Below are 23,701 nucleotides of genomic sequence, written 5' to 3' on the forward strand. Positions count from 1 at the left end.
CAGCTGGAATATCTGTACCAACACCGGATCATCTATTACAACACCTAGAATTAACACCTGGAACATGCATACAAGCATACAAACCCCTAGAACTCCCATACCGATAGCTGGAACACCAATATCCCCAGCTAGAACACTTACACCAACAGCAGGAAAATCCAGACCAACACTGGCACACCCGTAACAACATCTAGAACACCCATACCAACAATACCAATGGGTGGGATACCAATACCCATAGCTGGAATATTCCATACCAACACTGGGAACACCTTGGAGATCCTAGATCAATACCGCAGCCCTGGCCCTGAGCTTTGCCAAGATACAGAGCCTCTCATCCATGTTGAAAATGCTGACACAGTTTGGGAAATACAAATCTCACACCCAAATCCCATAACTCACATTTTCACAGGGATTGTTCCCAGAGCCAAGTGGCTATTTAAATGAACATCTACCTCCAAGGAAGTGGGATTTGGGAATTCCTGGTGTCTGGAACCTGGGGTGGGGGGATTACATCAAACAAGAGCAGCATGTTTCTTTTGGATGGCCAGGGTAGCCTTTTAGAGATCTGAGGGGCCCCTGAAATATGGTCCCAGGACACGTTTGCTGGGGTGATGGGCATCAAGAATCCTTTTGATGGTACGGGATCAGGGATCATTTAATGGGTCAAAAACAAAGATGCTGGAAAAGCTCAGCAGGTCTGGCAGCATCTGTGAAGGAAAAATCAGAGTTAATGTTATCAGTTCTGAGGAAGGGTCACAGATGTGGCCAGACCTGCTGAGCTTTTCCAGCAACTTTGTTTTTGCTCCTGATTTACAGCATCCACAGTTCTTTCGGTTTTTATATCATTTAAAGGGTGTTTGGTGTGCTGTTTTGGACCGTTAACTCTCGAGAAAACTGTGTAACTGTAAAAGTGGCAGGGGACTTGAGTTTAAGAGCCACGAGGTTATGCTGCAGCTCTATAAAACCTTGGTCAGACCTCACTTAGAGTATTGTGTTCAGTTCTGGTCGCCGCATTATAAGAAGGATGTGAAAGCTTTAGAGAGGATGCAGAGGAGATTTACCAGGATGGTGCCTGGACTGGAGGGCAGGTCTTATGAGGAAAGGTTGAGGGAGCTTGGGCTTTTTTCATTGGAGCGAAGAAGGATGAGAGGTGGCATGATAGAGGTGGACAAGATGATGAGAGCCATAGAAAGAGTGGATAGCCAGAGACTTTTTCCCAGGGTGGAAATTACTATTACGAGAGGGGCATAATTTTAAGGTGATTGGAGGAAGGTATAGGGGAGATGTCAGAGGTAGGTTCTTTACACAGAGTATGGTGTGTGTGTGGAATGCACTGCTGGCAGTGGTAGTGGAGTCAGATACAGTAGAGACTTTAAGCGACTCTTGGATAGGCACATGGATGATAGTATAATGTAGGGTATGCAGGGTAGATTTATTGTTAGGATAATAGGTCAGCACGACATCGTGGGCTGAAGGACCTGTACTGTGCTGTACTGTGTTCTATGTTCTAAAAGATGAATAAACCACTTGGAACTGTCCAACTTGTCAAGACCTGTTCAGATGTGTAAATAAGTATCAACCCATTGGTTTACGGGTGAGAGTGTTTTTCGTCTCTCAAAACAGTGTAGACTGCAACATGGAAATGTAGATAATACAGGTATCTATTTTTCCTCTGTGCACTGGCACTTGTGGATGCTGAATGAGGTGGTGTTGTTGTTGTTTAGAAAGACACAGATACCCTGATCTAACAGGTTGTACATACACACACACACACGCACACACACGCACACACACACACACACACACATGCACACACACACACACACACACACACAGACACTCAGACACACATACTGACACAAAAACACTCATGCACACACAGACACAAACACAAACATACAAAGACACAAACACACAGATACAGACACACACACGGAGACACACACACACATACAGACACGCACACACAGAGAGACACATAAACACGCACTCTCAGACACACACATGCACACACTCTCTCTCACACACAAACACGCTTTCTTTCTCTCTCACACACACACACAAACACACACACACTCTCTCACACACACACACACAGACACACAGACACACACACACACACACACACACACACACACTCTCTCTCAACACACACACAGACGCACAGACACAGATACAGACACACACAGACGCACACACACAAACAGGTTAGGAGTGGAACAGGTCATTCTGTCCCCCTCAATTAGAACATGGCTGGACTGATTAAAATTATTCTTTCATGGGATGTGGGCTTCACAGAAAATAGGAGCAGTTGTTGGCCATTTGGCCCTTCCAGCCTGTTCTACCACTCAATATGATCACAGTTGGTCTTCCAACTCAGTACATTGTTCCCACTTTCTCTCCACGCTCTGTGATCCCTTTAGCCCCTGAGAACTTTATCTAACTCTTTCTTGAAAACATCCATGGCAGAGAATCTATCAGGCTGTCCGGGGCAGGGGGTGAAGAAATGTCTCCCCATCTCAGTCCTAAATTGTCTGCCCCATGTCCTTAAACTGTGTCCCCCGCCCCAGGCCTGTTCCAGTGATCCTCCTTTCTGCATTTCCCCTGTCTGAATTGTGTTGGCCTCTATGAGATGCCCCCAGCATTGCTGGGAAAGTAAATATTTATTGCCTAACCCAGATTGTGCTCGAGTGGCTTGCTAGGCTATTGAGAATCAACCACATCGCTGTGGGTCTGGAGTCACGTAGAAGAACGGCAGATTTTATTTGCTGAAGAGCATTACTGAACCAGATGGGATTTTCCTCTGACAATTGTCATAGTCACTATCACCAATAACAGGCTTTTAATTCCAGAATTTATTAATGGAATGTAAACTCCACTGGGATTGTGAACCTATGACCTCCCAGGCTATTAGCCTGGGGCCCTGCATTATAAGCCCACTGATATAACCAAGTATGGCCTCAACTCTACATTCCTGCCTGCCTCCATCAAACATTGACTCCTTTGTTAGTCAAGGGTCTATCCAGCACTGCCTTAGAAGTATTCCCTGATTCTGCTTCCCACTCTTCCCTGGGAAAGGGACCTTACCCGTGAGAGTGTGTGACAGAAACAGACACCCAGATCTGCTCAGCTGTACACACTCCCCTGCACTGTTATTCACATGAGAGGGAGGTGATGGCCTGGTGGAATTATCACTAGGCTATTAAACTAGAGAGACCCAGGTAATGTTCTTGTGGACCCAGGTTCAAATCCCCTCACAGCATATTGTAGAATGTGGGATTAAGGATCAAATGATGGCCATGAGACAACTGTCAGGGGAACAAAAAAACCATCTGGCTCACTAACATCCTTCAGGGAAAGAAAATGCCATCCTTACCCAGTCTAGTCTATATGTGACTCCAGACCCACAGCAATGTGGTTGACTCTTAACTGCCCTCTGGGTAATTAGGAATGGGCAATGACCTAGCCAGAGATGCCCTTATTCCAAGAGCAAATTTTTAAAAAATCTGTTGCAGGCTGACATCAAAACCTTTCCTTATTCTTTCGGCCACTTCGATTTCTGGAACATTCCGACACTCAGCGCTTTGAGAGATTTATTTGAGCCAAGACAGTGATTAATATTCGCCCTTGATGCAAGGATAACCCAGAATTGCTTGAAATAAGGGCAGTGTTTCCCTGAAGATTTGGGCTGATGTCTAATGGCATCTTGGAAGTGAAAGTGGAGGATTACCAGCAGATCCCCTACAGTGATCTGTCACTGTTTTATTACTGTGCCAATGGCATCACGTTCTCCTGCATTACTGAATGCATCTTCACACAATGAATGCTGACACTCCCACAGCTAACTGCGTGTTAATCAGCTCCATTTTGAAGAGCTGCTTCTGTAAAATGGAAGGGAAGCAGTGTCCGCAGGACTGGGGATTAACCCGCTCAATTCCAGTCTCAACACTGCACAAACCACACACATACACTCACACGCACACACAGACACACACACACTCACACAGACACACACACACACACACAGACACACACACACACACACACACACACACTCACACACACATATACACACACACAGACACATACACACACTCACACGCACACGCACACACTCACACACACACACACTCACGCACACACACGCACACACTGACACACACACACACACACTGACACACACACACACAGACACACACACACACACAGACACACACACACACAGACACACACACACACACACACACACACACAGACACACACACAGACACACACTCACACACACTCACACACGCGTAAATCTATGGGGTGAATCTGTATTTGCAGATACATTTTATTTTGTTCAAAATGCACACAATATATAGACAGTCAGTCAATATGGCGTTTGATAAATTCCTACTTTAGAAATAAAACCAATCTGACTGCAAACCAAAACACAAACAGATTCTAAACAAGGCCTCACACGTAACATGCATTATCTGACCTAAAATGTCACCTCTACTTTACAGTGATGAAGCCTTTAGTTCTCTCAAGACCGTGATTTGAAAGAAATTCGGGGATTTACATATACATATTAATCAATTAAAACCTTCTAACTGATTAAAGATTTATCTTTATCCCTTTATTCATTCACGGAATGAGGGCATCACTGGCCATGCAGCATTTATTGCCCACCCCTGATTACCCAGGGGACAGTTAGGAGTCAACCACATTGTTGTGGGTCTGGAGTCACATGCAGGCCAGACCAGGTAAGGATGGCAGTTTCCTTCCCTAAAGGACATGAGTGAACCTGATGGGTTTTTCCTGACAATTGATCCATGGTCAGTGTTAGATTCTTAATTCCAGATATTTGTTGAATTCAAGTTCATGGTGGGATTTGAACCCAGGTCCCCAGAACATTACCTGGGTCTCTAGATTAGCAGTCCAGCAATAATACCAGTAGGCCATTACCTCCCCCATCTCTGGGCAGCATCTTAGGTTTGTTTAGTACATCCTCATCAATGGTTATAAATTCTGTGTCTGATGCTACCTCTGTCACTAACATCTGAAGAAGGACTGAGGCTCCAAAAGCTTGTGTTGTCAAATAACCCGGTGTCGTGTGATTTCTGACTGTATCCCTGGGACAGTGAGTATATCCCGTGAGGAGAAACTGGGGAGAACTGAGCTTCTATCCTTTAGAGGAGAGAGAGAGATGCAATCGCACACAAACTTTATGAAAGTGGATCGAGAGAGCCGATGCAGAAAAGATATTTTGTCTGGCTGTGGGATCTAGGACAAGGCTTCACAGTCTCAGAGGAGAGACAAGCCATTTAAAGGAGATGAGGAGGGATTTCTTTGCTCAGAGTGTTTGGAATTCTTGACCCCAGAGGGCTGTGGAAATGCAGTCATTCTGAACGTTCAAAGGAGAGATTGATAGATTTCCAATTTCTAATGACTTCAAAGGATATGACGATAGCATGGGAGTAGGTCACTGAGGTAGGTCATCAGCCTTGGCTTAGAATGGCAGAGCAAGCTCGAGGGGCTGAATGGCCTACTCCTGCTCCGATTTTCCTCTGCCTCTTCCCACTTCCCTGACATTCTGCCTGCGTCCATCGATCTTTCTGCGTGTCTCCTAATTTCACAACACCTTTCCCTTACCCTTCCTTCTCCCTTTTCTCTGTTTGACTTCTCACTTTCCACCGCTGGGCCTGAAGCCCTGGATGGGGGTGAGATCTCTGGGATTGACGGTGAGGACGGTTAGGTTCCCAAGACCTGCCAAATCTTCCCCGTACATTGAGGGCAGGCTCTGAGGGTGGGGACATCCTGTGATGGGTGTGGCTGTAGCAGAAGCACAACGGCCTCCCCACAGTCAAAGGCAAGAGTGAATGACCCACATACACCAGAGTTTGCCCTGTCTCTATTCTTCTATTTATTCTGTTTCTCCCCCCCAACCCAGTCTCTCTCATTCCCTTCCCTCATTCTCTCTATTCCTCACCTTCTCTCATTTCCCCCTCTTTTCTATTTCATCCTCTGCCTCCTCTCCTCTTCTCCTCCCTTTCACACCTTTACTCTCTGTCACTCCCCCTCTCATTTTCTTTTATCAATTCTCTGTTTATTCTTTTCTCTCTCTACTTTTCCAGCTCTGTCTCTCTTTGTTCTGCTTTCACCCCCACCCCACCCCATTCTCTCTCTCTTTCTCTCTTTCATCCCATGTTTCATGTTTCTCATTTTGTTGCTGTCCCTGACCTGCTGTCTGAGATATTCTGCCTTGTTCTGTCTCGCATTCCCTCTCCCTGTCCATCTTTTTATTTCTCTCTGTTCGTGGCCTCACACTCTCCCTTTTGCTGCCCTCTGTCTGTCTTTGCCCCTTTCTCTACCTGTTTTCCTCTTTTTGTATCTCTGTCTCTTCCCTTTTGTTCTCTCCTTTCTCTCTGTCTCTCCTCTCTCTGTATCTCCCTCTCTCTATCTCTCCCCTCTCTGTCTCTCTGAATCTCCCTCTCGCTATCTCTCCCCTCTCTGTCTCTCTGAATCTCCCTCTTGCTATCTCTCCCCTCTCTGTCTCTCCGCTCTCTGTATCTCTCTCTCCCTGTCTCTCCCTTCTGTCTGTCTCTCTGCCTTTCTGTCTCTTTTTCCTGTCTCCTCTCTTCCTGAGGAAGTGGTCAATGTCAGCACAGTTACAGTGTTTAAAAGGCATTCGGATAAATATATGAATAGGAAATGTTTGGAGGGATATGGTGTTTGGAGTAGACAGGTGTTTGGGATTATGTTCGGCATGGACTGATTGAACAAAATGGTCTGTCTCTGTGCTGTATGACTCTATGACTACGACTCTCCCACTGTCTCACTCTCTCTCTGAATCTATCTCAGTCTCTGCCCACTGTGACTCTCTCAATGTTACTTCATCATTTCTGATGTCTCCCTGTCTCTGTCTCTCTGTCTCCCACGTCCCTACCTCTCACCAACCCCCTCTCATCCCCCACTGCCCCTATCTCTCAGCCTCCCACTCACTGTCTCCCACTGCCCCTATCTCTCACCCTCCCACTCACTGTCTCCCACTGCCCCTATCTCTCACCCGCCCACTCTGTCTCCCACTGTCCTATCTCTCACCCTCCCACTCACTGCCTCCGTCTCTGCCCCTATCTCTCACCCTCCTACTCACTGTGTAAGAGTTTGTTAGAGTAAGGGGGTGAGAGAGAAAGTGTGTCTGAGAGTGAGGAGGGGAGAAAATGTGTGTGTGAGGGGAGAGAGTGTGTGTGTGTGTGAGTGAGGGGGGAGAGAATGTGTGTGTGTGTGTGTGTGGGGTGGGGGGGAGAGAGAGTGTGTTTGTGTGTCTGTGAGTGCGGGGCGAGAGAGAATGTGTGTGTGTGAGGGGGGAGAGAATGTGTGAGAGTAAGGGGGGGGAGAGTGTGTGCGTGTATGTGTGTGTGTATGCAAGTGAGGGGTGGAAAGAGTGTGTGAGTGAGTGAGGGGGGAGAGAATGTGTGAGTGAGTGAGGGGTGGAGAGAGTGTGTGAGTGAGTGAGGGGGTGAGAGAGTGTGTGAGTGAGTGAGGGGGGAGAGAGTGTGTGAGTGAGGGGGTGAGAGAGTGTGTGAATGACTGAGGGGTGGAGAGAGTGTGTGAGTGAGTGAGGGGGTGAGAGAGTGTGTGTGTGAGTGAGAGGGGGAGAGAATGTGTGAGTGAGTGAGGGGTGAGAGAGTGTGTGAGTGAGGGGCTGAGAAAGAGTGAGCGTAGAGGGGCAGAAGAGGGTGTATGTGCGTGTGTGTGTGGTGGGAGAGAGTGTGTGGGTGTCTGTGTGTGCGTGCATGTATGTGGTGGGGGGAAGAGGCAGTATGTGGGCTTAGGTGTGTCTCTCTCTCCCCTCTCTCTCACACACACACACACAGACACACACACACACACACACACAGACACACACACACACACACACATACACACACACACACTGACACACACATGTGAATCTGTGGGGTGAATTTGTATTTGCAGATGCATTTTATTTTGTTCAAAAAACACACAATTTATAGACAGTCAAGCCAATGTGGTGTTATATAAATTCCTGCTTTAGAAATAAAACCAGTCTAACTCCAAACTAAAACACAAACTGATTCTAAACAAGGCCTCACACCTAACATGCATTGTCTGACCTAAAATGTCACATCTTCTTTACGCTGATAAAATCTTTAGTTCTCTCAGAGCAGTGACTTGAAAGGAATTCAGGGATTTACATGTACATATTACTCAATTAAAACCTTCTAACTGATTAAAGATTTAACAGCATCTTAGGTTTGTTTAGTACATCCTCAGCAATGGTCTGAACCTTTGATCTTTTACATATAAATGCTGTGTCTGATACTACCTCTCTCACTAACGCCTGAAGAAGGACTGAGGCTCTGAAAGCTTGTGTTGTCAAATAAACCTGTTGGACTATAACCTGGTGTCGTGTGATTTCTGACCTAAGTCCACCCCAGTCAACATCCACACCCAGGGGTAGAAACATAGAAACTGGGAGCAGGAGTAGGCCATTCGGCCCTTTGAGCTTCACCAGTCCATATGATCGCACTGACCATCCCACCCAGTCCCCTTGTCCCTGCTGATTCCCCCATACCCTTTTAACCATCAGAACTATATCTGACTCCTTATTGAAAACATTCCACATTTTGTCCTCAACCGCTTTCTGCGGAAGAGAATTCCACAAGCTCCCCGCTGTCAGGGTGAATAAATTTCTCCTCGTCTCAGTCCTGACTGGCTGACTCTGTAGACTGTGACCCCTGGTTTTGGATTGCCCCATCTTCAAGAACATTACTTACTCTGTTTAATTCTGTTAGAAATTTAATAGGTTTCTGTGAGAACCCATCCTCATTCTTCTAAACTCGGTTGAATATAATTCTAATTAATCCAGTCTCTCTTCATATGTCAGTCCTGCCATCCCAGGAATCAGTCTGGTAAATGTTTGTTGCAATCCCTCCATCGTCAGAACATCCTTCCTCAGATAACTGAACCAAAATTGCACACAATATTCCAGGGGTGGTCTCACTCAGGTTGTACACAATTGCAGCAAGACATCCCTGCTCCTGTACTCGAATCCTCTCACTATGAAGGTCAACGTACAATTTACCTTCTTCACCACCTGCTGTACCTGAAAATGCTTACTTTCAGCGACTGGTCTATTTGGACATCCAGGACGCACTGCACCTCCCCCTTTTTCCCAATCTATCTTCGCTCACATAATAACCTGCCTTCCTGACTTTGTTTATCCACTTTATACTTCATCTGCCTTGCATTTGCCCACTCACTCAGCACGTTCAAATCACACTGAAGCATCTCTCCATCCTCCTTAAGGTTTCAAAGCTATGGATAGCGTAAGCCACGTTGTGGATATCAACGCACACATGGCATGCAGTTCTGATGGTGTCTTCAGTCCAAGGGACCTCAGTCTATGTGTCTATAAGTCAGTAAAGGAGGAAGGTCAAGTTGAAACAGCAAGTATTAAGGTATTTCGAGCCCATGGCTTTGTCAGTGGGGTCATTGAGTACAAGAATGGGAAGATTATGTGGATTAACACTCTGCTGTCCAATTCTGAGCACCACATTTCAGGAAGGATGTTACGTTACTGGGGACATTTACGAGAATCGTTCTAAGGAAGAGGAATTTCAGTCATGGATTAGATCGGAGTCTGTTCAGCTTGAAGAAGAAGACAGGAGATGCCCAGACAGTGTAAGGAGGGGGAAGGAAAGGTGTGAGATTCGAGAATGTGAAGGCACCAATTTGAAAAACTTAGCAAAAGAAGCAAAGTGATGTGACAAAAAAATAAACTTTTTCACACAGCGAGATATTAGAGTCTGGAACGTACTGTCTGAGAGTGTGGGAAGAGGCAGGTTGATTCGAGTGGTTAGGGTCTGGGATGTATTGTCTGAGAGTGTGGGGGGAGGCAGGTTCACTCGAGTGGTTAGGGTCTGGGATGTACTGTCTGAGAGTGTGGGGGACAGTTTCACTCGAGTGGTTAGGGTCTGGGATGTACTGTCTGAGAGTGTGGGGGGAGGCAGGTTCACTTGAGTGGTTGGGGTCTGGGATGCACTGTCGGACAGTGTGGGGGGGTTCACTCGAGTGGTTGGGGTCTGGGATGCACTGTCGGACAGTGTGGGGGAGTTCACTCGAGTGGTTCGGGTCTGGGATGCACTGTCTGACTGTGTGGGGGGAGGCAGGTTCACCTTTAAAATCAACCTGGTGATTGATTGAAAAGAAGCAATGCGTGGGCTGTGGAGAGAAGGCAGGGGAATGGTACTGAGTGAGCTCTCCATTGGAGGGCTGGAACGGACACAGTAGGTTAATAGCCTCCTTCGGCATGGTAACATTTCTGTGATTCTGTCTGCAGAAGTCGCTGTTGAGATTATACAGGATGTTGGTGAGGCCACTTTTGGAGTACATTCTGGTCACCCTGCTATGGAAAAGACATTATTAAATTGGAGAGGGGATTTCAGAGGAGATTTACCAGGAAGTTTCCGGGACTGGAGGGTTTGCGTTATAGGGAGGGGCTGGATAGGTTTGGACTATTTTCACTGGAGTGTCGGAGGTTGAGGGGTGTCCTTGTAAAGGTATCATGACGGGTGAACGACAAGGGTCTTTTCTGTTGTATTGGGGGGGGGGAAGTTCAAAACTATAAGGTGTATTTTTAAGATGAAAGGTATATGATTTAAAAGGGACCTGAGGGACACCGAGGGTGATTTGTGTGTGGAATGTGCAGCCAGAGGAAGTGGGAGATTACAGTTACAACTCATGAATAGGAAAGGTTTAGAGGGATATGGGCCAAATGCAGGCAAGTGGGACTAGTAGAGTTTGGGAAACTTGGTCAGCGTGGACCGGTTGGGCCAAAGGGTCTGTTGTCAGTGCCGTATGACAGTGTTGCAAAGTTAATCTCCGGGCGGCACCTGGTGGGGATCGCTTGCTGTGCACCTTCACTGCATCAGGATTATGGAACAAGAGCTCAGTCTGGGGCACTGCCATCGAAATGCAGAGCGGGTCACTTACAGAAAAAATACATCAAATCCCTACTCCAATGCGTCCGATCTGTAATTCTCTGCGACAGACAAAAAAATAGTAAACCTCACTGAGAGTTAAACAGAAAATAACTTGTCATCAGTCCATGCACTTACACTCCCCTGGCAGTCCTGGGAGCAGTAAAACATTGTCAGAAATTGGCTGTATCTTCCAGATAAAATGTTAAACTAAGTACCCTTCTGCTCTTTGGCTGCAGGTCTCCTTCTCTAATGAATATTAGTGAAACAAAGTTGACGATGACTATCATGGCAGCAGTAATATCAGTCCAAGATTTTGTTTTTAATCATTGCATTTTGATTTCAGTAGCTGCTGTAGGATTTGACCCGCGACCCCACAGCCCAAACACGATATTTATCACTCGATAGACAGCCAAGTAAATGCAGGTTGTTGTTGTTGCGTGCTGTTCTGTCGGGAGTTTGGAGTCGGTCACAGGCCGGTTAAAGTCACTGAAATGTTCAAAGTGCACCTCTGCAGCCTCCCTCCATTCACCAGTTTATACTTTAAAAAAGGAAACAAAAACTAAACGACAGCAGCCAAACCCAAAGTTGTTGGAAGGTCCTGGGTCCTGGGTCCTGGGTCCTGGGAACAAAGGTGCACAAAAGCCAAAGGCTGGAGCTGTCCAGGAGGAGGCGCTGCACTGGGTTTTGGATGAGAGCCTGAGCCCCAGTCCTTGTGACTGAAGCCTGGTGTCCAGCCGTGTACCACAAGAACCAGTGCTGGGACCCTTACTGTTTGTTTTATATATATATATATATATAAGAAAAATGTGGGGGCTGGGAGAAATGTTAAGCAAGTTTGCAGATGACACCGAGACTGATACAGTGATTAACAGTGAAGAAGACGGTTGTAGGTTGCAGCAAGGTACAGAAGGGTTGGTCAGAAGGATAAGCACTTTGGAAGAAGAAACAAGATGCGGGACGAATGGTTAGGACACTGGATGGCCTGGATGGGAAGAGGGATCTTGGGATAATGATTCACAGATCCCTGGAGTCGGCAGTGCACCTGAATAGGATAGTTATGAAGTCATATGGGTCACTTGCTTGTAGAGAGTTGTACAGAGCGTTGGTCACCTCCCGATAGGAAGGGTGTGACAGCACTGGAGGGGTTACAGAGGAGGTTCATCAGGGATGTGGCCTGTGATGGAGACTCTGAGCTATAAGGAGGGACGAGATAGACCGGGATTGTTTTCTTCAGAGCAGAGAAGACTGAGGGGGGGACATGATTGAAGTATATAAGATTATGAGGGGTATGGACAGGGTAAATAGGGAGCGGCTGTTCCCCCAGTTGAGGGGTCAATCACGAGGAGGCAGGAGATTCCGATGGGATTTGGGGGAAAAAAAATTCCTCACTCAGCGGTTGGTGGGAATCTGGAAAGCAGTGGAAGGTAGTGAAGGCTGTAAATCTTACAGCCTTTAAAAAAAAAATTTGGATGGGCACTTGAAATATCATAACATTCCAGGATATGGGACAAGTGCAGGAGGTTGGGTTTGGCGTGCCTTTAGTGGTAGTTATGACTTGATAGACCTTTTCTGTGCTGTATGACTGTCTGCCCACTTCATTTGAATAGCCCACTATGGTGAAGGAGAGCTGGGGAGTTCTCCATCCCATCCCAGCAATATTTATTTCCTCCACCAACATCACTGGGACAGATGACCTTGAATAAATTGTCATTTGTGGAATCTTGCTGTGCACTAATTGGCCACCCCCCCCCCAATACTACAGTGCACACCCTTCAGATTATTTTGCCAGCTGTGAAATGCTTTGGGGTGGCATTGCAACAATGTGACAGGCACTATGCAAATGCACTTTGTACTGGAAGCACCCTCTAGAGCGTGACCAGGTGTGATGCACACTTAGAGTGGAATCCCTACAGCATGGAAGCAGGCCATTCAGCCCATTGAGTCGGCACTGGCCCTCCAAAGAGCATCCGGCCCAGACCCAGCTTCCCCTACCCTATCCCTGTAACCCAGCATTTCCCATGGCTAACCCACTTAGCCTGCACACAATGCAGCAAGGCCAATTCACCCATAGAAGGAAACCCACGCAGACACGGGGAGACTATTTTTGCAATATCCACACAGACAATCACCCAAGGGTGGGATCAAACCTGGGTCCCTAGTGCTGTGAGGCAGCAGTGCTAACCACTGAGCCACCGTGCCTCTGTCATGGGGAGTGCAGCGATCCAAGAAGGCAGCTCACCACCACCTTCTCAAAGGACAGTTAATAAATGCTGGACCCAGCCAGCGACACTCGCATCCCGTGAGAGAATGAATACTTGGGGAGGTTGAGTTTCATCAATCATAGTTGCAAACAGGAATGGAAAATAATGAAAAGGGGCTAGTGCAATTCAGGTTTTTATATCCATCAGACCTGAACAGGAACCTTTACAAACCCTGATTGGACCACACCCAGAAAATTAGGAGCAGATGTAGACCCTGAACCTACGTAAGGAAATACTGGTGTTGGTGGGAGCGCTGTATAGACAGACCAGAATAATGGCTGACTTGAGGACTCAGGTTAGGGGGACAGATTACACAAACTAGTGCCAAAAACCTTCAGAATTGAAAGATTTACAAGTGGCTCCATCGAGGTTTTCAAAACGCAAAGAGGAACAGATAGGGAGAAACAATTTGCACTGTTTCGGAGTCTGGGGCATCACAAGTTAAAGACCTTTCAGGAGTGAAATTGGGAAATGTTGCTTTATGCAAAAGTGTGGTAGAATCTGCAACTCGAGTGCGGTTCGATCTTCGATCAATGTTTCATTTCAAATCCGAGGGTGAGGTTGATTAACCGTAGGTGATCAGGGATATGGTCACGGTTTGGTGGACCAGGCTGAAGGGGCCGTTGGTCTGAGCAATTCGCTCAGGCTCCTTCGAGAACACCTTCCAAACCTGCAACTTCTACCACTTAGAAAGACAGGGAGCAGATACATGGGAACACCAGCCCCAAAAGTTCCCTTCCGAGCCACTCACCATCCAGAATGGGAAATATGTCGCTGTTCCTTCATCGGTATTGGATCAAAATCCATTCACAAATTGCACCTCTTTGATGGAGCACTTGGTTGGCTCACTTTTCATTTCTATGGGGGTGCACAGTCAGACCTTGCTGAGAGACGAGGCTGAGCGAATACTTGGGGAATTTGGTGCACAGGGGAAAGTGTGCCAAGTAAGATTGATGACAAAGTTAAGCTTGCTGGGCAGGGAGTTCGGAGAAGCAGGGTAGGTCTTCCTTTATGGGCCTTCATAGTTCTGTCTCACAGAAATTTTGAATAACGTAAACATTTAAAACAACGTAGCCACCGACAATAAGTTTACAGCAAATGGTACAAGACAAATGTATGACAGGGCTAAGGGGAATTCCCACCCAATGGCGCATGAGGAGCTTTGGACACTTTAGTTGAACTAGACAGGGACATACGCAAGATGTGTCACCTGCTATACAAGCCTGATCTACGTGAGTCACTGTGGTGTATCTGCAAGGCAGGGAACTACATGGATAGCATATTCAGAGAGGAGGTGATACTGCAGGGCAGGGAGCGTGCATGATGATGGGGAATGGATGGCCATCATGAGACAGCCAGGTAGGTAATGCCCTCAGGTCTTGCTTACTCATCAGGTTTCAATGGAAACATAGTATTAGGGTCTGGAGTAGGCCATTCGGCCCTTCGGGCCTGTTCCACCATTCAATATGATCACGGCAGATCATGCAACTCTGTGCCCTGTCTCCTCTCTCTCCCCCATACCCTTTAATCCTAAGGACTCCTTCATGAAAACATTTGATTTTTTGGACTCAATGGCTTTCCATGGCAGACAATTCCAGAGACTCACCACTCTAAGGGTGAAGACATTTGTCTACATCACAGTCCTAAGTGGCCTCTCCTGTACCCTTACACTATGTCTTCTGGTTCTAGACTTGCTAGTCATCCTGCCTGTGTTTAGCCTGCCTCATCCCATTAGAATTTTAGAGGTTTCTGTAAGATATGCCCCTCATCCTCCAGTGAATATAGTCCTAACTGATCCAGTCTCTCTTCATACGTCAGTCTTGCCATCCCAGGAATCAATCTGGTAAACGTTTGTTGCAATCCCTCCAGCGTCAGAACATCCTTCCTCGGATAAAGAAACCAAAACTGCACACAATATTCCAGGGGTGGTCTCACTCAGGCTCTACACAATTGCAGCGAGACATGCCTGCTCCTGTACTCGAATCCTCTCGCGATGAAGGTCAACGTACCATTTACCTTCTTCACCGCCTGCTGTACCTTAAAATGCTTACTTTCAGCGACTGGTCTACAGGGACACCCAGGTCTGACTGAATGTTCCCCTTTCCTAATCTCCATACAGATCATGCCTTCATGCTTTTGCTGTCAAAGAGGATAATCTCATGTTTACCCACATTATATAGCGTCGGCCATGCATTTTTTTCCCACTCACTCAACTTGTTCAAATCACAGCGAAGCATCTCCTCATCCTCCTCACAGTTTCACCATCCCACCCAGCTTTGTGTTGTCTGCAATCTTGGAGAGATGGCATTTTGTTCCCTCATCTCAATCATTCATGTATACAAGGGGTTCCCTGATTACTGAACGTACATCTTACACGCACTCGTACTTGTGATTGCGATCCCATACAGGGCTGTCATTTTAAAGATCAGACATACAAACATTTTTGTCATATTTCAAAACAGTTATTTTATATCATCCTGCATATTATTGTGATGCATGTACAAATGGACTTGTGAACAGGATCAGGAAGCAGAATCCATTCGCAACCTGGGGACTGCCTGTATTGTGAATAACTGGGGTCCAAGTACTAATCCTTCTGGTACCACACTAGTCACTGGCTGCCTCTCAGAAAATGACCCGTTTATTCCCAATCTTTGTTTCCTGACTAATAATCAATTCTCTCTCCATGTCAGTAACTCCCCACCCCGACCCACCCGAGCGACAACCCACCCCACAACCCCGCCAATCCCAATCCATTCCAGATCCTGATTAAGGCAATGGTTCCTTGGAGGAGTACAGTCAGAACCAAGTCATAGAAATGTACAGCTTGGAAAGAGACCCTTCGGTCCAACTCGTCCATGCTGACCAGATATCGTAAAATATTCTAGTCCCATTTGCCAGCATTTGGCCCATATCCCTCTAAACCCTTCCTATTCATGTACCCATCCAGACGCCTTTTAAATGTTGTAATTGTACCAGCCTCCACCACCTCCTCTGGCAGCTCATTCCATACACGCACCACCCTCTGCATGAAAAATTACCCCTTGGACCATTTTTATATCTTTACCCTCTTACCTTAAAGCTATGTCCTGTAGTTTTGGACTCCCCTTACCCTGGGGAAAAGACCTTGGCTATTCACTCTATCCATGCCCTTCATAATTTTATAAACCCCTCAGGTCACCCCTCAGCCTCCGATGCTCCAGGGAAAATAGCTCCAGCTTATTCAGCCTCTCCCTATAGCTCAAACCCTCCAACCCTGGCAATATCCTTGCAAATCTTTTCTGAACCCTTTGAAGTTTCACAACATCCTTCCTGTAGCAAGGAGACCAGTCAATGACACCAAAGGTGGCTCACTGGATCAGGGTGGAAGGAAGGAGAGTGGAAGAGCAGGAATGATAGGGGTTTTATTAGATGTGGGAACAGCTAGGATGGTACAAAAAAGGACAAAGAACTGCAGAGGCTGGAAATCAGAAGCAAAAATGGATTTTGCTGGAGAAACTCAGCAGGTCTGGCAGCATCCATGGAGAGAAAGCAGAGTTAACGTTTCGAGCTCAGTGACCTTCTTCAGAACTCTTTGTTTTAAAGAAAGCTGGTAGGTGAAGATGAGGGGGATCCTATCACTGTTGAGGGAGGGAAGAGAAGGGGTGAGGGCGGAAGTGCGGGAGATGGGTTGGACCTGGTTGAGGGCTCTGTCGACACCGGAGCTGGGGAATCCTCGGTTGAGGAAGAAGGTGGACATTTTGGAGGCTCTCTTGTCGAAGTTGGAATCATCAGAACAGGTGCAATGGAGATAAAGGAGCTGGGAGAATGGATTAGGGTCTTTGCAGGAGGCAGGGCTGTGAGGATGTATGGTGAAGGTAGGCGTGGGAGTTGGTGGGTTTGTAGTGGATATCAGTGGCCAGACTATCCCCAGAAATGGAAACAAAGATGTCGAGGAAGGGGAGCGAGGAGTCAGAGATGGACCAGGTGAAGGTGAGAGCGGGGTGGAATTTGGAAGCAAAATCCAAATTTCCGATTCCAGATGCAAGAGGGAAGCAGCACTGATGAGGTCATCGATATAACAGAGAAAGAGTTGGTTGTGGGGGCTGGAGTCGGACTGGAACAGGGAATATTCCACGTACCCCATAAAGAGACAGGCATTATTGGAGCCCAAGCAGATATCCATGGCCACCCCTTTGACCTGAAGAAAGTGGAGGGGGGGGTGGTTCTTCAGTGCTGAAAAAGGCCTGATGGACCTGAAACATTACGTCTCTTCCCTGGTGCCAGGGTCAAGAACGTCCCAGAGTAAACACAAGACAGGGTTGGCCAGCTGGAGGAAAGACTGTGAGCAACCAGAGGTCATGGTCCACATTGGTACCAGTAACATAGCCCTGCAATCAGAGTTTGGGAACTGGCTAGAAAGTTGGCAAGCAGGACCACAAAAGATCACGCACAGTCCCCACGTACAATGAGTAAGGAATAGGAGGTGAATGGTAGAGGAAGGAGAGATTTTTCAGATTCCCGAGACACTGGAACTGGCCCTGGGGAAGGTGAAACCTGGATTTGTTACATCTGAACAGAACTGGAACCGAGTTCCTTGCAATACATTTTGCCCTTTGCTGTGGGATTTGGGGATCTGAGGTTGAAAGGCACTCAGCGGAAACGTGGGAACTTGCAGACTGTGTTAGAAAGTAATACCAGAGCACACCAGGAGAGGCAGAAGGCTCTAGAGTGAAGAATAGTAAGTTAACAGGTGGAGCCGCAGCAAGGAAGCAAGAAATGGAGTGTACATCGGAGTTACATTGCAAGTATGTGGATGTATGGAGTATAGTCAGTAAGACTGGAGAGTTACAGACAAGGATTGCCAGGCGGGAACTATGATGTTCTGGCTATAACAGGGATACGGCTCAGGGCCAGGCGTTAAATATTTGCTTACGAGCTGCTCAGGGAAGACAGGGAAGGGGAGCATTAGTGAAGTTGACCAACGCAGCACTGCAGGACGAGGATGTCCCAGAGGGTTCAGGGACAGAGTTGATTTGGATGGAGCTAAGGAACAATTACATTGCTCAGTGTAGCCCATGGGGCACAGACTGATGGGGAAGACTGTAGAGGTACAAATCTGTAGGGAACTTTCAGGGAGGAGCGAGCATTACAGTGTAATTATAACCGGAGTTTAATTACTGAAATACCACCCGGGTGATGGTATAGAATCCCTATGCTGCAGAAGGAGGCTATTTGGCCCATTGGGTCTGAACCCGCCCTTCAAAGAGTATCCCAGCCAGACCCACTCCATTCCCATAACCCTGCATTTCCCATGGCTAATCCACCTAACTTGCACATCTTTGGACTGTGGGAGGAAAACGGAGCAGCCGGGGGAAACCCACGCAGACACGGGGAGAATGTGCAAACTCCACGCAGACGGTCACCCGAGGGTAGGATCAAACCTCATTCTCTGGTGCCGTGAGGCAGCAGTGCTAACCACTGACCCACTGAGCCAACCTAATATTTATGGGACCGTAACAAGCCTTCCTAGATGGCGTTCAGGACAATTTCCTACAGCAGCTCTTGCTCAGACAAGCAAGAAAGGGTGCACTGTTAGACCTGCTCATTCGGGAATGGGGTGGGCCGAGTAGTGGAATGTCAGTCTGTGCAGCATTTAAGGAAGAATGATCATTGTATCAGACGGTTTAGGTGGAGAATGAAAAAGGACAATCCAGAGTAAGATTAATTAAACCAGGGGTGGGAGGGAGAGCTGGCTCCAGCGGGTCCAGCCTGGAGCCAGGCTGGATAGATTCGAAATGAAGGCTGGGGGATAATCTGCAGCTAGACATTGGAAAGCCATTCAGAGATAGTAAGAAATGCCGATGATGGAGTCAGAGACAACACAGTGTGGAGCTGGATGAACACAGCAGGCCAAGCAGCATCAGAGGAGCAGGAAAGTTAACGTTTCGGGTCGGGACCCTTCTTCAGAAATGGGGGAGGGGAAGGGGACTCTGATATAAATAGAGAGAGGAGGGTTGGGGCTGGGGAAGGTAGGTGGGATGGTGATAGGTGAGTGCAGGTAGGGAGTGGTGGGGATCGGTGAGCTGGAGGGATGAATAGATGGGAGAGAAGATGGACAGGTTGTGTCAGGTCAAGGAGGCGGGGATGAGAGAGGGAGGGTTGGTCATGGGATGAAGCCGGGGGTGGGGAGATTGTAAAACTGGTGAAATCCACATTTAGGCTATCGGGCTGTAGGGTTCCCAGGTGGAATATGAGGTGCTGCTCCTCCATTTTCTGGGTGGCATCATTGTGACACTGGAGGAGGCCCAGGATGGACATGTCGCCCAGGGAGTGGGAAGGGGAGGGGGAGTTGAAGTGGTTCGCGGCTGGAAGGTGTTGTTGTTTGTCATGAACAGAGCGTAGCTCTACAAAGCTGTCTCTGAGCCTCCGCTTGGTCTCCCTGATGTAGAGGAGGCCACATCGGGAGCAGCAGATGCAGTAGACCAAGTTGATGGATGTGCAGGTGAACCCCTGTCTGATATGGAAGGTTTGTTTTGGGCCTTGAGGTGAGGGGGGAAGGTGTAGGGGCAGGTGTAGCACTTCCTGCGGTTGCAGGGAAAGGTGCTGGTCATGTTGTGGTTGTAGAGGATGTTGGTGAGATTTCTTCTGGAGTACTGTGTGCTGTTCTGGTCGCCCTGTTATAGGAAGGATATTATTACGCTGGAGAGGGTTCAGAAGAGATTTACTGGGAATGGACGGTTTGAGTTATAAAGAAAGGCTGGGTAGTCTGGGGCATGGACTGGCAGGACCGAAGGGTCTGTTTCCATGCTGTATGACTATGACAATAAGCTATCTTCAAGATGACGTGGTTCAGGTACAGGTGAGGTGTCTGTCCTCAAAAGGGAAATGTGGGACAAATCAGTACAGAGCTCCCTGGATGATAAAGGAGGTAGAGATTAAAGTAAAGAAGTAAAGGCATGCTTTTGACAGGTGTCTGGTAGAAAACACAGTCCAGGAGGAATGCAGAAGATTCAAAATGGAAGGTCAGAAAACAAAGAGGGATTGCAAAACAAAAGAAAAACTAGCAGCTAACACAAAATGGAATCACGATGACTTCCATAGTCACACAATCTGTAAAAGAATGGTAAAAGAAGGAGTCAAGACTGATTAGAGACTGAAAAGGGGATTTACCCCTTGGAGGCTGGGGACTTATGGCTGTGGTGTTAAATGATGCTGTCTGGGCCATTAGGGATGGGCAATAAATGCTGGTTTCACAGGAGCCAAAAATAACAAAAATATATTTTTAACAGGAGTATAGAGTACAAAAGTGAGGACGTGCTGTTGAACTTGTATGAGATGCTAGTTACACCTTAACTGGAGTAATGTGTACAGTCCTAGGCACCACACTTTAGGAAGGATGTGAACATTGGGTACAGAGAAGTTTTAAAGAGTTATTTCGGGGATCTGAAAGCTCAGTGATGAAGGGTAGCTTGATGGTTAGCACTGCTGCCTCATAGCTCCAGGGACCCAGGTCTGATTCCAGCCTCGGGTGACCGTGCGGAGTTTGCACATTCTCTCTGCGTCTGTGTGGGCTTCTTCCCACAGTCCAAAGAGGTGCAGGTTAGGTGGATTGGCCACAGGAAATGCCGGGTCACAGGGATAGCCGGGGGGTCTGGAAGGGATGCTCTTTGGAGGATCGTTGCAGACTTGATGGGCTGATGGCCTCTTTCTGCACTGTACTGTAGGGATTCTATGACCTAAGATAGATTGAGGAAGTTAGGTCTGGTTTCCTTGGGGGGGGGGGAGAAGACTGTGACAAGATTTCATGGAAGCTTCCAACATCATGAGATGAGGCAGGAAGAAACGCCCCCTTTCCTGAAAGGATCAAGTAAAAAGTAGGTAGATATGTCAAAGTAATTTACAAAGGAAGCAAACATGATGTGAGGGAAAAGGTTGTTTTCCCATGTGTTGTTAGTGTCTGCAGTGTATTGTCTGCAAGTGTGGTGAAGGGAGGTGCAATTGAGGCTCTCAAAGGGTCATCAGCTGATTATTTAAATTGAAAAAATGTACAAGGCAGTGGGGGGAAAGGTTGGAAAATGGCCCTGGGTCATAATACTCATTCAGAGAGACAGCACAGACACAGTGGGCAGAACAGCCTCCTTCTGCCATGTCACAATTCTGTGATTCGTTAGCAGTTTTCATTCACGAAGGTTGAATAGCCTCGGGATGTTATTACTACCTTAAATCCGCTATATAAATGCAGCTTGTTGCTGTGACAGTGGAGATGCCACCGGTCTGTCAGGAGTTTGGGGCCAGTGTGGACCAACACTGCCACCTGCTGGACACTGTATCAAAAGCCGGAGACAGGCCTCTTCGTTTCAAACTGCACCCTGACTGTGCTCCCACGGTCAGTTTCTTTTCCCCAGTCTGACCATTCACCAGTTTATATTTAAAATCAAAACAATTGCAGCTAAACCCAGTGCTGTTTGAAGGTCCTGGATTCAATTTCCCCTCCGGAAGACGCGAGCACAAAATCTAAGGCTGGTCACGAGGAAGCGCTGCATTGTCTTTCCATTCTGGATAGGCATATTTTCCATGCAATCCCCAAGATCTTCTGTGTTTGGCAAGGTCCCTTCCTTTCAGTCCTAAATGGCCTACATGTTACTCTGAAACTATGTCCCCTGGCTCTAGACCTCCTAGGCCAGGGGAAACATCCTTCCTGCATCTAAATCTGTTGAGTCATGTAAAAATTCTTCTAAAATCTAGAAAATGAAAATCTTGTTTAATTAGTTGGAGAAATTGTAAATGAAAGATTAATAAGTTTGATCTGAGGATAACGCACAGCAGGCTATGTCTTCAGGGAGCTGGCTGGAGTTTAGCAAAGTTATATGGTTTCTGTTTATCTGGGTGTTCACTGGGAGTGGTTTTTAGTCGCAATTTGGACCTCCTGTGTTGGCAGCTTTTTGAAATAAATCGGGTAGGCCTGCACTGCAAGTAGAGCGAAACACCCACTTCATTATTGACCACATGGAAGATGCGTGAGGCTTAATTAGAGTTTGAATTCTGTGAGGAACAGAAGCTGGAAGATCGCTTTGTTAGTGGGAGAATCTACAATAAACTTCAAAGAGTTTCTTAAAAAAAAGAAAGTAACGACTAGATAACTTGGAAGTATTGGAAAAGTATCCAGAACAAGGGACTGAGGCTGCACAATCAAGAGAGGGTGAATGAAAGATTGACCTCTGAGCACAATGTGACTGAAGAGAAGTTACCTACAGTTTCCAGAGGGCTATGACAACTGTATGGGTGCTTGCTATGGTAATAACATTAAGGTTGATGCATCTTATAAGAGAATTGTTTTATTTTATTTAACTTATTTTTCTAAGCAACCTGGTCAGTGATGTTATTATGCACCTGTGGAGCATGTGGGACTTGAACCCAGGCCTCCAGATCCAGAGGTAGGGACGCTACCAGTAAGTAAATCTGAGTGTGTACATTATATATCATATTGTTAATGTCAGTTACATTGTTTAATCATTGAAAAATTCATTAATTCATTGAAAAATGAATTCTAGCGGCATAATTCTATTGGTTAAAACAATATATTTGGATGTCTTTTTATTTTGTTAAAGTTCACTAACTGGATCCACTCAAACCCCATATCATCATATTCCCAGAGAAATCAAAACTTTCTCTAATGCAGCCTTACTTAAATTGATTCAACAAGGAAGCATCTGTAACTCTCCTTCAGCCGAAACAACATGTTGTATTTACACCATGTCCTTCCTTCACAACACGTTATTGAGACTACGTCAAGAGTAAGTGTTCAATCTGAAATTGATCTTTCTTATTCTCTGAGGTACCACAAGTTCCCCTCGATACACCCTCCACTCTTACTTGAAATGACATCACCATTCCTTCACTGTCACTGGGTTAAAACCCCAGCATGGCAGTGCCAAGGAGCAACAGCACCGGAGGGTGAGAGGCGTGGGGAGTGGAAGTGATGGTACTCGGCCATTGGGAGTGAGTGAGTGAGTGTTCAGATGGCTGGGGTGATCAGAGAGTGAGAGATAGTAGGAACTGCAGATGCTGGAGAATCCGAGACAACAAGGTGCAGGGCTGGATGAACACAGCAGGCCAAGCAGCATCATAGGAGCAGAGAGGCTGACGTTTCGGGCCTAGACCCTTCATCAGAAAAGGGGGAGGGGAAGGGGGTTTTGAAATAAATAGGGAGAGAGTGGGAGGCGGATAGAAGAGGGATAGAGGAGAGGATAGGTGGAGAGGAAACAAACAGGTCGAAGAGGCGGGGATGGGGCCAGGAAAGGTGAGTGTAGGTAGGGAGTTAGGAAGGGGATAGGTCAGTCCAGGGAGGACGGACAGGTCAAGGGGGCGGGATGAGGTTGGTCGGTAGGAGATGGAGGTGCGGCTTGAGGTGGGAGGAGGGGATAGGTGGGAGGAAGAACAGGTTAGGGAGGCAGGGACGAG

Source organism: Rhincodon typus, chromosome 35, assembly GCF_021869965.1.
Source record: "Rhincodon typus isolate 14 chromosome 35, sRhiTyp1.1, whole genome shotgun sequence".
Classification (NCBI taxonomy): domain Eukaryota; kingdom Metazoa; phylum Chordata; class Chondrichthyes; order Orectolobiformes; family Rhincodontidae; genus Rhincodon; species Rhincodon typus.